Source organism: Canis lupus, chromosome 22, assembly GCF_003254725.2.
Source record: "Canis lupus dingo isolate Sandy chromosome 22, ASM325472v2, whole genome shotgun sequence".
NCBI classification, from domain to species: domain Eukaryota; kingdom Metazoa; phylum Chordata; class Mammalia; order Carnivora; family Canidae; genus Canis; species Canis lupus.
This window is the reverse complement of record NC_064264.1, coordinates 55256228-55271786: the sequence shown is the minus strand read 5'-3', so window position 1 is coordinate 55271786 and position 15559 is coordinate 55256228. Positions and strand designations below refer to the sequence as shown.

General features: G+C 35.9%; 1 long non-coding RNA gene across 5 annotated transcripts in view; it reads left to right on the top strand.

Annotated features, from left to right (window-relative positions):
* Nucleotides 1-15559, top strand: part of LOC112655985 (uncharacterized) — a 160407-nt gene that overhangs the window by 105465 nt on the left and 39383 nt on the right. For 3 of the 5 annotated variants that reach the window (XR_003134006.3, XR_003134004.3, XR_004808278.2), the window contains exon 2: nucleotides 13951-14035. The exons of the other annotated variants lie outside the window; for them this stretch is intronic. This is a non-coding gene — a long non-coding RNA (uncharacterized LOC112655985). The remainder of the gene's footprint in view (nucleotides 1-13950; nucleotides 14036-15559) is intronic. 5 annotated transcript variants of the gene reach the window in all.

The following is a 15559-nucleotide window of genomic DNA, read 5'->3' as shown; positions in this document are numbered from 1 at the left end:
AACTGAGGAGCAGTGATCTAAAGAGAGACACATGACATTCAGGGCTTCCAAGCAAGCAGATGTTGAGAGAGAGAGTGAGCAGAGACTTTTCTCTCAGGACAGTTGGCTATGAAAGCAACTGATGAAATGGAGGATTCATGGAAGTTTTCTGCAGGCTTGCCTGGGGTAGGGGAAGATATGTGAGCTCAGTCCAGAGCCCATAAATCCTTGGCTAATCCTGAAAAATGATGGTTTGTATTTGTTGTTGTTTCAGAAGAAAAGGCACCAGAAAACAATGATTTTGGATATCTCCTTCCAGGTCTTTCAATGATGTTCTTAGCTACAAAACTGGGAAAGCTTTCCAGATGTCCAAGAAGCATATGTCCTAGCCTGCCTGTATCTTATTGCACATCTGCCTAAACACTCAATGCAATCTTCCCTTGTTTTATTATGAAGATGAATTGTTCAAAATGCTTTTTATATCAGTACACACAGCTTTTTCAATCAGAATGGAGATGGTATCTTAGCATGAAGGTAAACTTGATGGAAAAAGCTTGTGTACCAGCTTTTCTTAAATGCAATTGGCATAGAAATCATGAATTTCTCTTTGCATTTCTCATATGTGGTAGGCAGCATGTCTCTTGCAATATACTGTCAGTGAAAACTGCATTGAAAACTTTTGTATGCACCATTTGGAGAATCCAAGAGCATTTTGGCCAAGTGTCTTTCCAGTAATCAAAAAAACTTAAGCTGGGGATCCCTGGGTGGTTCAGCAGCTGCCTTTGGCCCAGGGTTGGATCCTGGAGTCCCAGCCTGCAGGGAGCCTGCTTCTCCCTCTGCCTGTGTCTCTGCCTCTGTCTCTGTGTCTCTCATGAATAAATAAATAAAATCTTAAAAAAAAAAAAAAGCTTAAGCCCTGTGACTTTCACACATTAGTAATTTGTTACTCAAGTTGGAAAGAATGTTATATTTTGTGGGTCTTTATTATAATAAATAAATAACACACACACATATGCTCTCATAATTTAAATGGGAATGCATAATAGTATTCAATATTTTTTGATATTAAATATAAAATAGGTTCATATATTTTAGTGTAATAGAGAAAGAAGTAAATGACATTCTCATATTCTGGAAGGTTTTTTTTTTTTTTTAATTTTTATTTATTTATGATAGTCACACACAGAGAGAGAGAGAGAGAGGCAGAGACATAGGCAGAAGGAGAAGCAGGCTCCATGCACCGGGAGCCCGACGTGGGATTCGATCCCGTGTCTCCAGGATCGCGCCCTGGGCCAAAGGCAGGCGCCAAACCACTGCGCCACCCAGGGATCCCATATTCTGGAAGGTTAAAACAATCTGTGGATACCTTTGAACCTTTGAACCTGTCTTGGTATAGGTAAGGAAGTGACAATCTGCCCAATAGTTGACACTTAGATTCTTGGATACTAAAAATATGTAGGAAATTATTGTTTGTTAGAAATTCTTCCTTTGACAGCTGTTGCCTGATGAGCTACTTTATGTTACATAAATGTGTAGATGCCACCTTGGTGTCAAATCTGAGTCCCAAGTGGCCACTGTCTACATCTATTTTATCTTGGGTACCTAAATATCTAGTTCTTCATTCCATTCACAGTTAATGAATTTTGATTGAAATTTAAACATTGAGACTTTTTAATTTGACTGAGTTTGTGCTTTTATGAAGCTTAGAACTACCACTTTAAGAATTTTTCCAGCGTTCATTTATTTTTCTGTATTTGGGAACACACTAAACTGTTTTTGTCCCTATTTACCTATTTTACTTAGATTTTAATTTTTTCATAGCTGGCTTATAGGTTTATCAGTGAGTGTTTGATATGCAGATTTATTTATTAATGCCATCTGTTTCTGAGAAAGCTTTTTAAGTGCTAAGTAGTTGTCTGAATGATGTTCAGGTCTACATGGGGGGTAATTTTGGAAATCAGAATCCCACAAAAACAAATACTCTATTACTTGAGGCAAAGATCGTATACAAATTGGCTTATTTAGAGTTTCATTGTGATCCCATGACGAGTGTGCCATCTGTATTTGTGAGCTCTGAGGATGTGCTATCTTTTCAAGATTGATTGCTAATAAGCATTTTCTTTTACTAAATTATTTTTTCAATGTATCTAGAATATTACCAGATGAAGATTATAGCTCAGCCAATTTATTTAGAAATGCTAATTAATGTCTTTATCTCTAGATTATTTTGACACTCTTAGGCTACATGAACAAAATTATAGTAAAATCAGATATAACCAAACACTTCAGTGGGCACAGTTCCCAAGAATTCAAGTGAGGTGATGACTAGTATCTCCTGGACTTGACCAGAACTGGTCTACTGAACAGAGCAAATTGGAAAAAATCAATCTTTTAGTGCAATTTCATTTTGTCTCATTCAGCTATGTCTGGCCCCTGCTTCTAACTTCATTTGATCTAGAATATTCTTGGAAGAGTATAACAAAATCCAATCATTCTACCTAAATCCTTCCAGTTCAATTTTAACCACCTCACAGCTCCCTATGACATTTTTGTGCATTTTGGTAATAGGAGATGAATTCCTCCTGTTGAGTGCTTTTTCTTTTTAACTTAGAGTTCATTGCTTAACAGTTTGTCATCTGTTTATTTTACACTACTTGAATATAAACTCCAAATCATCTCAATACCTTCTTTACCATTTTTCAAAATTGTTTATTTCTGTTCAATTAAAAATAATTGAGCAGGTATTGCTTATAATACAGTTTTATAAAGCAAAAGTCAATAATCAGATGCTCAAACAGAACTCCTTGAATCTCTCCCACTTCATTTTGTCATTTAACAATAAATCATGGACTTTTCCCAGGTCAGTATATATAGGTCATTATTTTTAATGTTCTTTTTTTTTTTTTTTTGTATCTCCCCAATGATGAATATTAAGAATTGTTCCAGATTTCTGGTAGTTGTTACTGTTGTAAGTTTTTCTACTATAAAAATATTGCAATAATATCCTTATACATATCTTAATGTTTATCTCTATAGGCTAGTTTTCAAAAGGGCAACACTGAGTCAAAGGCCATATATATTTTTAATTTAAAGATATTTGCAGTATATTTTCTAGGAAGACTTAGTAATACACTTATCTACCAGAAATATGTGAGAAGGTCATTGTCCTTCATCCTTGCCAGAACTGCAGGATATTTCATATGGAAATCTTGATCCTCTTGTACTTGGAACAGAGTGGTGCATAGTGAAAGTTCAAATCTCTGTTGGCTAAGTCACTTTAGTGACTTTGAGGCTACATTTTCCATCTAGCTGTTTAGTTAACCCAATGTTTTCTTAATCTGTAGATTCATGGACCTTAGGGGCACCTGAGTGGCTCAATCAGTTAAGCATCTGACTCTTGGTTTCAGCTTAGGTCATGGTCTCAGGGTCATGAGATTGAGCCCCACATAGGGCTGGTGCTCTGCACTGAGTCTGCTTGAAATTCTCTTTCTCCCCTCACTCCTTCTCCTTGCCCTACTCACAAGCTCTCACTCTTTCTAAAATAAATAAATAAATCTTTAAAAATATGTAGATTCATAGATGTAATGCATAATATAAATTAATAACTATGAACTTGGATCAAAATCTAGATCAAATAACATTAGTATTTATTCACACATTTGAAGATGAACAACTTTGACATTTTTTCCTGTTGTTTCTTCCCTCATCTTATTAATACCTCTAATACTACTGCCATTACTACCATAGTTACTAGTAATAGTGCTCTGTACTGGTAGGGCATTTTGACATTGTTATTGCACCTTGTGTGACCAAATGCAATATCAGGAGGGTTAAGTCGGCTTATGATGATTCTGAATTCTTAGACATGGGTATTTTCTGAGTTCTTGTATGCTACATTGTATGGTTCTTCATTTCCTCAACATTGCATAGTCTGTTATTCTTTTGCAAAGTTCCTCATTGCAGGATAGGGAGAAGAATTCATATAGGTCTCTTTTACCATTACTTTGGAATGATCCAATCATCTATGGTTTATACATGCCAGAAATATTAATCAAAGTAGTTAAGCTTTTAATATTAATGGATCTTGTATTTACATATGTTGTAAAATATATATTCTTTTTAAAGACTTGATCCTTATGATAACCTATGATGTTGGCATGATGGTATTCTTACTTTAATTTTACTGATTTTGAGATTGAGTTTCCTGAATGGAGTTTATGTGGTTTCTTTAAGGACTCACAGCCAGTAAATATGAGAACTAAGATTTATAACAGGATTTCTTGATTCTAAGTCAAATGGCCTCTGACGCTGGCTCTCAAAATCCTAAGTGCACAGAAGATCGTTTAAATAATTCAAGGTAACAAGACTTGAACAAGCAACTTGTATATCTATTGACCATGTGCTGTGTTTACTGTACTGCCAGTTAAGTTTGTGTCTAATGAGTGCAATGGAAAACAAATTTTAAATTCAGTTTTTCTTGGAAGGAAGATTTAAAACCCTTTAAATCACAAGATTCATAGAATAATAAAAGAACTCCCTAATTATTAAAATGTTAGCAGTTTTTCCTTTACTATTGATCAAATTTTAGTTTGGGTGTAAATGTCACTTTATGATCAACCCTGGGGGACATTGTGCTAAGGGGAATAAGTGAGACACAGAAGGTCAAATACTGTATTGTGCCACTTGCATAGAAGCAGAGCTTGGAATGGAGGTTTCCAGGGGCGGGGATGGGGAGGGTGGTTTGAGTCGGTATGAATCAAAGAGTACCGTGTTCCAGTTCTGTGAGAGGAATAAGTCCTAGAGATCTCCTATATGGCACTGTGACTATAGTTGACAATATTGTATACTTAAACTTGCTAAGAGTATGGATCTTGGGTGTTCTAATAGTAATAAAAATAAAGAGGGCAGGAGGACACCTCTGGAGGTGACGGATGTCAATGACATTGATTGTAGTGATCGTTTCATGGTGTGTACTTACCTCCAAACTCCTCAGGCTTTATGCATTAAACATGTACAGCATTTTGTATGCCCCTTATACCTCAAAGTGGCTTTAAAAATAAAAAAGGAAAAGAAAAAAATGAACCATAGAAAATGTTGCTGCCTTAAATATCTTATATCTTACCTGTGTGTGTGTACACGTATGTGCACATGCTTGAGTTATATTCCTATTCTCTACTAGTTTTCTTGGTAGCATTTGTACATAATAATTCCCTATTTTTAGAGAGGTGTGTGCTTACAGATTTAAATACCACTACAATTATATATGTTTTAGTGGGAAAGGCACAATATAGGTGCATTCTTTGTTTCCCTAAATGCCTTGAGACTAACCATAGTGTTAAGATGGGTTTTTTAGTACAGTATCAATTTCCTGTATCAGGTGGTTGGCGAGCTCCCTGTTATGCCTGGGAATATCTTAAATACAGGAGGGATTGTGGAATCTTGAGGATTCTCTGTGAAAGTTGTGTGCTATTTCCTTAAAACCATTAAATGCAATTTTTGAGTAAAGGATGTTTTTTAAGAAAAGAGAACTCTTTATTCACCTCAGTTATATCTATCCCAATACTACTTTTCCATGTGTGATTTTACAGGTCCTTAAGCTGACACTTAACTTTTTTTTCCCCAATTGAACAACAATGACAACAGCAAATCCAGGGTTTTGTGGGTTTTTTCCCATTGCTTTAAGTCAATTTTGTGTAGTCTGTAGTTTGGAATTGTGTCGAATAAGCATTAGCTCCGTTTTTTTTTTTTTTTTTTTTCTGTTGATACTAACACCAATTTATTAAAGGGTAAGATACCATATGTTCATTTCAGAAATATCAGTTCCATTTTGTTCATTTTAAATTCTAGTATTTATGAAGCAGTTTGCTATTTACTTTCAACTTGTAATTTTTGTATCCTTTCCATTTTATTTTAACATGCATTTCTCAAAGAATTTTGTGAAATTGATGCTTTTTTTAATTAAAAGGATACATTTTTATTTTTATCTCCTTGTAAAGAAAAGTGGAAATTTTGGGTACCAGAAATTTTTGTACTTAAGTATAGCTGAGGAAACTTGGCATGTTTGTTTGTTTGTTTGTTTGTTTGTTTGTTTGTTTTCTGAGACATGCCAAAGAGCTAAGAATTATTATTGGAGCAAAATAAAAGGTGAATGAAAATATGTCATGAGAAGAACCCCCAACTAAGGTATACCTGTGTAGCGACTAAAACTAAGACACAAAAAATATGTCTCAGCATGGAAATGGAATCAAAACCATTAAATATCTCTGATATTTGGTTTACATGATACAAAATATATAAATAAGTAATCTTTAGAAACTGGATTTCCAGTTGTTATGTGGAATTGATATCATACTTAAAGTTGGCTTTTTCGAGCATACTTATTTATTTATTGTCCTTCTGATACTTTTATTAATTTTTTTAATAATTAATTTATTTTTTACTGGTGTTCAATTTGCCAACATACAGAATAACACCCAGTGATCATCCTGTCAAGCGCCCCCCTCAGTGCCCAGCATACTCATTTATGATGCATAATTTTCAAGATAATCTTTGAAGTTGAATGCTAAGGGTGCCTATCCACTCATGGCCATTCAGTAACATAACTGTTTATCTTTTATAACTATGTCTGACTTTTACTGACATTTTAGACTTGGGGAGGAAGTCAAATACAGGTACTACTGTCAAATGGAATTTTATTTTAAAAGATTTTATTCATTTATTCATAAGAGACACAGAAAGAGGCAGAGACATAGGCAGAGGGAGAAGTAGGCTCCCTGTGGGGAGCCCACTGGGGACTTGATCCCGGCAGCCTGGGACCATGATCTGAGTCAAAGGCAGATGTTCAACCACTGAGCCACCCAGATGCCCCTCAAATGGAATTCCCTATAGGAAAAGACAAACTTCGTTGAGTCCACTCTTATTTTAGTATTGTTATACATATAAATATGATACCATGGAAGTTTAAATAATGTATAGTGATGAAGTTACTATGTTGCTGGTGGGTGAGACTGTAGATACAGTACTTAGAGGACTACTAGTGGCCCTCCATACCCTTAAAAATGTTCATCAGGAAGGTCACTAATCTTTCCAGATTAATACAACCCACTGAAAATGTTTATCCTGAAAGAATCTTTGAAACAGTTTCCTTTAAAACATCATTATGATTTTAACAATTTCCGTACCTCTTTTTTCTTAACTTCTAATCTGTCTGTCTTTAGCCTCTCAAGGGCCAGTAAATATTTGGCTTTTGCTTTCTCAAATGCTTTTGGGGGACAGGAAAACATAATGGAAATAGGCCAAGGACAAACCAATACGTTCATGTTCCAATCCCACTGTACAAGGGAATGCAAATCAAATGCTCACTGTCTCCAAAAATTAGTTTGATACGTAGACAAGTCTTTGACGCATTTGAATTTATCCTACTCTTTGTAATGAACATATTTCAAATATAACCAGGGTTTTACTACTTTCCTCTGGATATCAACATCCTGATCCTTAGAAAACCATGATATGGATAAAACCTAAAGTTGAAAATCACCGAAAGAATAAAATTAAAAACAGGTAAACTTGGTGCTCTGAGGAAATTTTTGGTTGCACATTCTAAAATCTGTGATGTTGTTTAATCCCTAAGCAAGCCAACTAGATTAAATGAGAACTTTTTGAAAAACTGGTACAATTGAAGTTTTATTTCTTACAATGAACAGATACCCAGTCTGCATTGCTTCCCTAAACCTGTTTTCAAAGAAAACCAGTATATTTGGCTCTATCTGAAGTACTGGGGTCTGATTTTGTTATTTGAGTATCTAGCTCAAGGTGGAGGTGGGGTGGAGAGGGAGGAGCCCTGTTGCTGATATTATTTATAGTTCAGTCTTTGGGAGATATGAGGATACATAGCAAAGGACTTAAGTGTAAGGCATTAACAGTATTTTTTTCCCATAGTAAAACAATAATAGTGGAGTGAAAAGTTAATGCTAAAGGCTGAACTCTGAATACTCAAGTATTCTACTCAGCATTGGTGAAAACAGTGATGTTGTATCTTCTTAAATTCTTAATTTTCTTGGAAGTTCATAGGTGTTAGGCAGAAATGAGGAGTGCAGATCTAAGTTGGTAAATAGAAATGGAGAAACAACAGTTTCAGGTTGAATCATCCATAATTATAACTTAAAAGCCGTTCTGAATTAGTCATTGTAATTTACAGTCCATGGTTCTATTAAGGCACACCAGAGTGAATGTTTCTTTTTCACATAGCATTTCATATTTCTAGAACTTGCATGACCTAAACTAGATTGCCTTATTTTTTTGAAATTCATTTTTCCCTTCACAGGTGATGTCATTTGTTCCATATTAGATACTGACTTTCATAATAAAAGTACTTATCTGAAGAGTTTATTTGTTGAAAACACATTTGCAGACCCATTTTCCTCACTTCTAGTCATTTCCTGGATCTTACATACCAGTTATTTTTAAGTTTTACTCTTTCCAGAAAAATAGTAAAATAGTTCTTATGTGAAAATCTTTAAGCATGCGAAACAGAACATCAATTAGCTGAGCCAGAATGAATCCATAGAGCCAGAAGCAAAACAGAACTAAGAGAGGAAAGTCTATTAGGTGCAGTTAATCAGCTACATATAGTATCTGGAATACTTGAACACTAAGAAACTGGAAGATTTCTATAAAATGGCATTCCACCAGTTGGTCATGATCAAGCTTATTGTTCCCATAAGTTGCAAAGATATATATCCGATTGTAGTGATTGTGTGTCACGGCATGATACCAGCAAAAGAATTCCAAAATTTCTATGGAGATTAGGTTAAAAGACTCAATTTCCTTTTCTTTAAGTGGCGTGTTTCTGATAACCTTTTCCTTTTTTAGCAAATTATCTTAGGTGTATGGTGAGTTGACTTTTGTCAATATATCTATAAATACAAATGCATGCCTACACACTCTAACCTATTCCTTTTTTCCATTTATAAGAATTGAGAAGAAAGACATAAATAGTGACCAGGATGTGCATGTGGGCATGGAGAGTGATCACATTACCAAAGGAAAACAATTGCATGAGTATTGTTTGTATCTCTGATGCATGATCTCCTGCTTGGTAACTTCTAAAGACTTGACCTGACTATACACCCTTTGATAAGGAGGAAGGCTGCTACTTCATTCACATGTGACTATTGAATTTGACAGTCAACCCACAATTCACTTTTTTTCAATTCAATCAATATTACATGATATGCCAGTTGCCTATGCACGACAAGTGCAGAACATGCAAAAATGAAAATACTTAAAGAGTTTAGATTGCAGTGGAAAGGATAGAAAATGTTAACATATTCTGTGTTATAGTAGAGTGAATTGTAAAGTGTTCTAAGAAATCTACAAATACTTGTGGTTTTATGAAGCAGGGAGATGCAAATGCCTTTTTGGGAGAGTAGACTGTAAAAGCTGTTACTCAGGCAATGGCTTATGAGTTAGGTCTGACTAGTGGAAGTAAGAGAAAGGGCAGTTCAGATGGGGAAAAGTATGTGGTAGAGGTGTGGACAATAGGGCTTTGTGGGAAGGGCTGGAGACTCTAGTATCTAGGAAAGAAGATAAATAATAGCTGGAGAGCAGGATTTGGAGAACTTTGCTGAAGCTTTTGAGTCTGTTCTAAATGTAGGTAACAATCCTCAAAGATTTTGAGCAAGAGAGTAACAAGAGTCAAAGCTGTACAATAGGATAATTAATCTCATCTCAAATACAAAGGATGAAGATGAGGTGAATGGGATCTGAACCTCGAAGCCATCAATCACCAGTTGTTTGTATGACAAGCAATTACTGAGCATCAATTTATTCTGAAGGCTAACCAGGATCAATAGTGTTTGGAACTGCATGAGTTTCTTAGAGCTACCATGACAAAATATAAATGGGCGATTAAAAATAAATTTATTTTCACAGTTTGAACGTATCACCAGGGCCATGTTTCCTCCAAAACCCCTAGAGAAGGTTCCTTCCTTGCCTCCTCCAGTTCTAGTAGCCCCATGCATTCATTGGCTTGCAGCAATAAGACTCCAGTTTCTGCCTGTTTTCCCATGGTTATCTTCCCCTGATGTCTGTGTCTTTCCTCTTATAAGAGTACTATTCATATTGGTTTAAGCCCATCCTAATGGCTTCCTCTTGATCACCGCTACAATGACCTATTTACAAATAAGGTCACCTTCACATAAGAGACTAGAACTTCACCACTTAAGGGAGACATAATTCAACCTATAACAAGGGTGGACAGTGGAGCATAATGGGAAAGGCAGTGCCAAGACAGGGCTGATCAATGATCAGTGGGGAATCCCTCTCATTATGTGTTTATATCTTATTATAGCAACTATTAGACTGAAATTCTCCCAAAAGGAAAATGTTATTAGCAAGCAAGAAAAAGCAAGCCTGTCATGGAGATATTCATAAGTGCAGAGGCATCTCCACTTTGTCTTACACATTTTGATAAGCATTTCACATGAAAGGTTAATTCTAATGATGGATGCAATGGTAATCTGATAGAAGGTTGGGCAAACATCTAGTCAGGCCAGGAAATAAAGGCATCTCTTTGTAGGTGGTACAAAGGAACAGGGGAACAAGGTGAGCGGGGATAGGGGACTGATGATGGAGTTGGGTGGGTGGGGAGAAAGAATGCTAAACATAGCTCTAGAATCAAGACTCCTGTATCTTCTGCCTCATGCAGAGATAGTGAGCCCTACCAAATCTTATTTCATCAATGAAAAACTTCTGGCGTAATTTATAGTAATCTGTGTAACTCAGGTAATGGTATTTATTTATTTATTTATTTATTTATTTATTTTTCAGGTAATGGTGTTTAAACCATTTGCTGTAGCTACCAAATAGGTTATGAGTTTAAGATATGAGAGCAAAGCAGCCCAAATAAAAAAAATAACTTATGCACCTATAGACATGACACAGTTTACCCTAAAATATTTTAAAGCAATTGCCAAACAGGCAATATATATCCTGTTCAAGATAATCTTATAAACAGTTGGGGGTGAGTGTGGTTCTTCAGGTGAAGATTGAGGTCAAGACTATGGAAGAACAGATGAGTCTATGAGGTAGGAGCAGAGAGCTGAAGACGCACGCTGAAGGGAATCTACCTCTGTGAATAGAGTGTAGGAAGAAGAGCGGGCAAGGAGCCTGGGGAGGAATGATGAGGGCAGTAGATGGAAAAGTAGGAAGTAGAGGAAGAGTAAGTTTCAGGAACCTGAATGGTCAAGAATGGTCAAGAATGCCAAGCAATCAGAAGGGCAGATGCTTGTGGATTGGGAAACGGTCCCTGGAGTTGATGAGAAGGAAGATACTCATGACCTTGCAGAGAATTTGCTATTAGGATGGGAGTCCCATGGTCCAAAGAGTCTACATGGGTGAATGGAATCAAGGGCAGGCAGGCAAACGACATGCAGAGGGCAGATCTGCAGGGAAATGGAAGATTTTTGTCATATCTGTCCTTTTTGATGAACGGGCTGCTGCCAGATGTGAGAATCGGCTGGGCTTATGTGACAGTGTGGATTCAGAATTAAAAGGAACACAGTTTTTGAGAAGTCTAAAGTCAGGTAAGGGAGCCTGTTTGGACATTGGGAATACCATTAACTCATCTGGGTTTCGAAACTCACTCTGAATGCCATAGACAGTTGACTGTGATGTTGATTACAATGAAACTACCATGTATGTTATATATCTTTATTTTTTTTGAGCCACACAATTGTTTTAAAATATAATTGTTCAATAAATACTAATTAAATTTCCTCTTGAAAGATGGAGTCCTAGTTCCCACTGCCGAGCTAAATCTTAAAATTTTTGAAGAAATGGTAAACTGATTTAGCTTGATATGTAAGATAGGAGAATAGTCTTCGGGGAAATAGGTTTTGTTTTCTTGAGAGGAGGAGCGGGGTGGATTATTTTGATTACCAAAGTGCGGTTCTTTATGATACTTACAAATGTGGTAAAAAATATTCAGTAGCTAAAGTGTATGAAATAAGGTGGCAAGTGCTGTTAATGGGAAAAATAACATAGGACATTTTAGCCTGGATAGGAGAGGATTATATCACATTATATCTTCTTGACCAGGATAGTTGAGATCAATAGTATTTCTTATTTTTTAAGAGACTACCCCAAGTAAAGATATGTATGCTATGTGCAGTAACCCTAAAGTACATTCTATCTATGCATACCTTTTGTATTTATACATAATTCTAACACATTATTCCCCTTGCCTTTATCCTAAAGTGTCACATGTTTGCTCCATTATGTAGATTTTTAATTTGTAAGATACATTGTTGCTTGTAGAAGTAGACTGACCTTTGATTGTAAATGTTTTTTTTTTTTTTTTGATTGCTTGTATCTGTTTGTACTTTGCACATTTATTACACCTTTTGATCCAGGCTGAACAGTTTATTATAGAGGAGTTCAAGAGTTCAAGAGTGATGATTTCTACACAACTTCCTTAGAATTATTTTCTCAAATTTCAATGGTATTAAAGAACAAAATGAACCTTATGGTTATTAATAATAGCGATTTATATCTGCATAGAACTTTACACTTGCCATTTCCTCAAAACATTTTATTTGACCTTTCAAATATCCATGTGAAAAAAAATACATGAGATATACACAAGGATTTCTGTTGACTTTGTTTTAGCAGTAAGGAGACAGGGTCCCTGGGAGTGTCAGTGTTATGATTAATGTTCCACCCGAGTCCTTGCTACTTATCCTATGTATGTGGAGAGCGTATTTGTTGCCTCCTGCCAAGATATGTGCCATCCACTTAATGTGGTATTTTTCTTTTTGTTTAAATGGCTTGTAGACACATGATACCAGTCATATGCCATTCTCCCTGTGTGTCCTCAAATCTTCCAATTCTTTTTTTTTTTTTAATCTTCCAATTTTGAGTCTCTGTCCAAGTTGCCAGTCTCTTAAGGATACCAGTCATTGGATTAGAGCTCACTCTACTGCAGTATGACCCGTTTTAATTTGATTGTATCTGCAAAAACCCTGTTTCCAAATAAAGTCACATTCCGAGTTTCTGGATAGATGTGCATTTTTGAGGAGGCACTAACCTAGTACATTAAAATCACATTAAATTTGTTTGAGCATTAAAATTATTTTGGTATTTCGATTATGTGAGCTTTGAAAGGGTTTGTCCTTAGATGATTTACGGGGCCCAGCAGTGAGTAGCAATGTATCAAGGCTACCACGACTATGAGAATTATTAACACAGTCCTAATCCTCTAAGGATGGTATCCTTCTTCCACCTCATTCCCTTTAATCAGGGTCTGCAGTATATTGTCAAGAAGAAAAATTTATTTAGTCTTCATGTATACCTCTAATGACTAATAATAATCCTCAGGGGCAATTTAACCTTGAAGTATATTTAGGATAAAATTACTTTTTGAAGACAAAAAATTATCAGCACCAACCTTCTTGTTCAAGGAGAAAAAATGTTTATAATATCATGGAGACCTGAAGCCATGTCCTCTTATTTTTCCTCTGTCTTCCCTGAATGTTCCTCTGGACCAGTGTGGAGAGAATTAGGTCCAGTTACTAAGCTGTTCATTCTGTGATGGCGACAGATAGAACTCATCAAAGCTTTAAAATTTTGAGACTTATATGGCTATTGTATTCTTTGGCAGTTGTTTCTCCACCATTAATGAAGAAAAGCAACAGAAAGGTCTATGGTCCTCCTAACATGTAACCACTTATGGGTTGAGGGTAGAGGTGGTTGAGTTTTCAAGTTGCCTAAGTGATAATCTTGGACTGAGGTATTCATTGGCCACAACCCCTGGACTGGCTGCCTTTCTGAGGTGTAGTGAATCTATTTGCATTGCGGTGAAAGCTACCTCTAGTGCATGACCAATTGATGGTAGGTCATCGGCATCATTTTTATGACTACATCAATAACATATTGTAATTGGAGAACATTAAAACAAATGTCCCTCTGCAGGGGGCTCCATTCACCGAGTTCTGGAAGTTAATGATGCCTTATTGAAGGAGCATCGCATGAAGCTCTTGGCATATGCCTGGTGGTGGTACGTAATTTCATAGTTCACAAACCATAATGATTTCGTTTCCTCAGAGGTATATTCATCTGTCTGTGTCTAGTATTGATCCTTTTCTACTATGTACTAATTCAGAGGTTATATAATTATTTATACAAGCCAGAAAATGACCGAGAAGGGAAAGCTAATACAAGGTGGATGATTCAAGCAATCTTCTCGTTGGTGTTGTTCTATTGAGAAATAATTGACATATGTCACTATGAAAGTTGAAGGCAAATAGCATGGTTATTTGATTTACATATGTTGTGAAATGACCACAGTAGTTTCAACTAACGTGCATATTTTCATATAGATACTATGAAAAGAAAAATTCTTGTGATGAGAACTCTTAGGATTTACCTTTACAAGTTTCATATGTTATTATACAGCAATGTTAACTCTAGTCATGTATATTATATCTCTCATACTTCTTTATCTTTTAACTGGAAGTTTGTACCTTTTTTCCATTTCCTCTTCCCTCTGCCCTCCACATCTGACAACCACAAATCTCATACATTTTTCTGTGAGGTTTTTAAGATTCTGCATATGAGTGAGATCATAACAGTATGCCTTCCTCTGACTTATTTTACTTAGTATAATGCCTTGGACAGTGATCCATGTTGTTATAAATGGTAGAATTTCCTCTTTTTATGGCTGAATATTAATATATATATATCTATTATATATATATATACATATATATATCCCACAACTTCATTTTTCATCCATCAATGGACATCGAGGTTGTTTCCACATCTTGGCTCTTGTAATAATTAAGAATCATCTAAATAAATTTATAATGAAATTTACTGTTTGAAAATCTGGGTGCAGATTTACTTTTTTTTTTTTTTTAAAGATTTATTTATTTATTTATTTATTTATTTATTTATTTATTTATTATAGACACACAGAGAGAGAGAGGCAGAGACGCAGGCAGAGGGAGAAGCAGGCTCCATGCTGGGAGCCTGATGCGGAACTCGATCCTGGGACTCCAGGATCATGCCCTGGGCCAAAGGCAGGCACCAAAACGCTGAGCCACCCAGGGATCCCTGCAGATTTACTTTTTAAAATACTTTCTATCAGCTTCTCTGATCAATGGATTTCTTCACAGACATATGACAGATTATCAATAAGCATCTGTGCTAGGTACCCTGCTGGACACAAAGGTGAAATTTCTATAATTTTGCCATCCAGGACCTTACAGTCTAACTGAACAGATGAGTCATGCAGTCTCCATATCCAGTAGCTCCAGTAAGTGTCAATGTATAGATGTTGAAATTAATTAAAACTATAATTTAGTGGAGGGTGTCAAAGAACCATAATAAAGACAGAGAAACTGCTATTGGTGTTCAGGGAGAAAGAAAAATAGCTCTTGAAATGTTGGCCTGAATTGGAAAATTTAAGCCTTCCATCCCCCACCCACATTTCTCTCTCCCCATTATTCTTGAAATGTTTACTTCCCTTTATTTAAAGGATAAAATACTCTCCCCGTTTGCATTCTGCCTACCTACTACT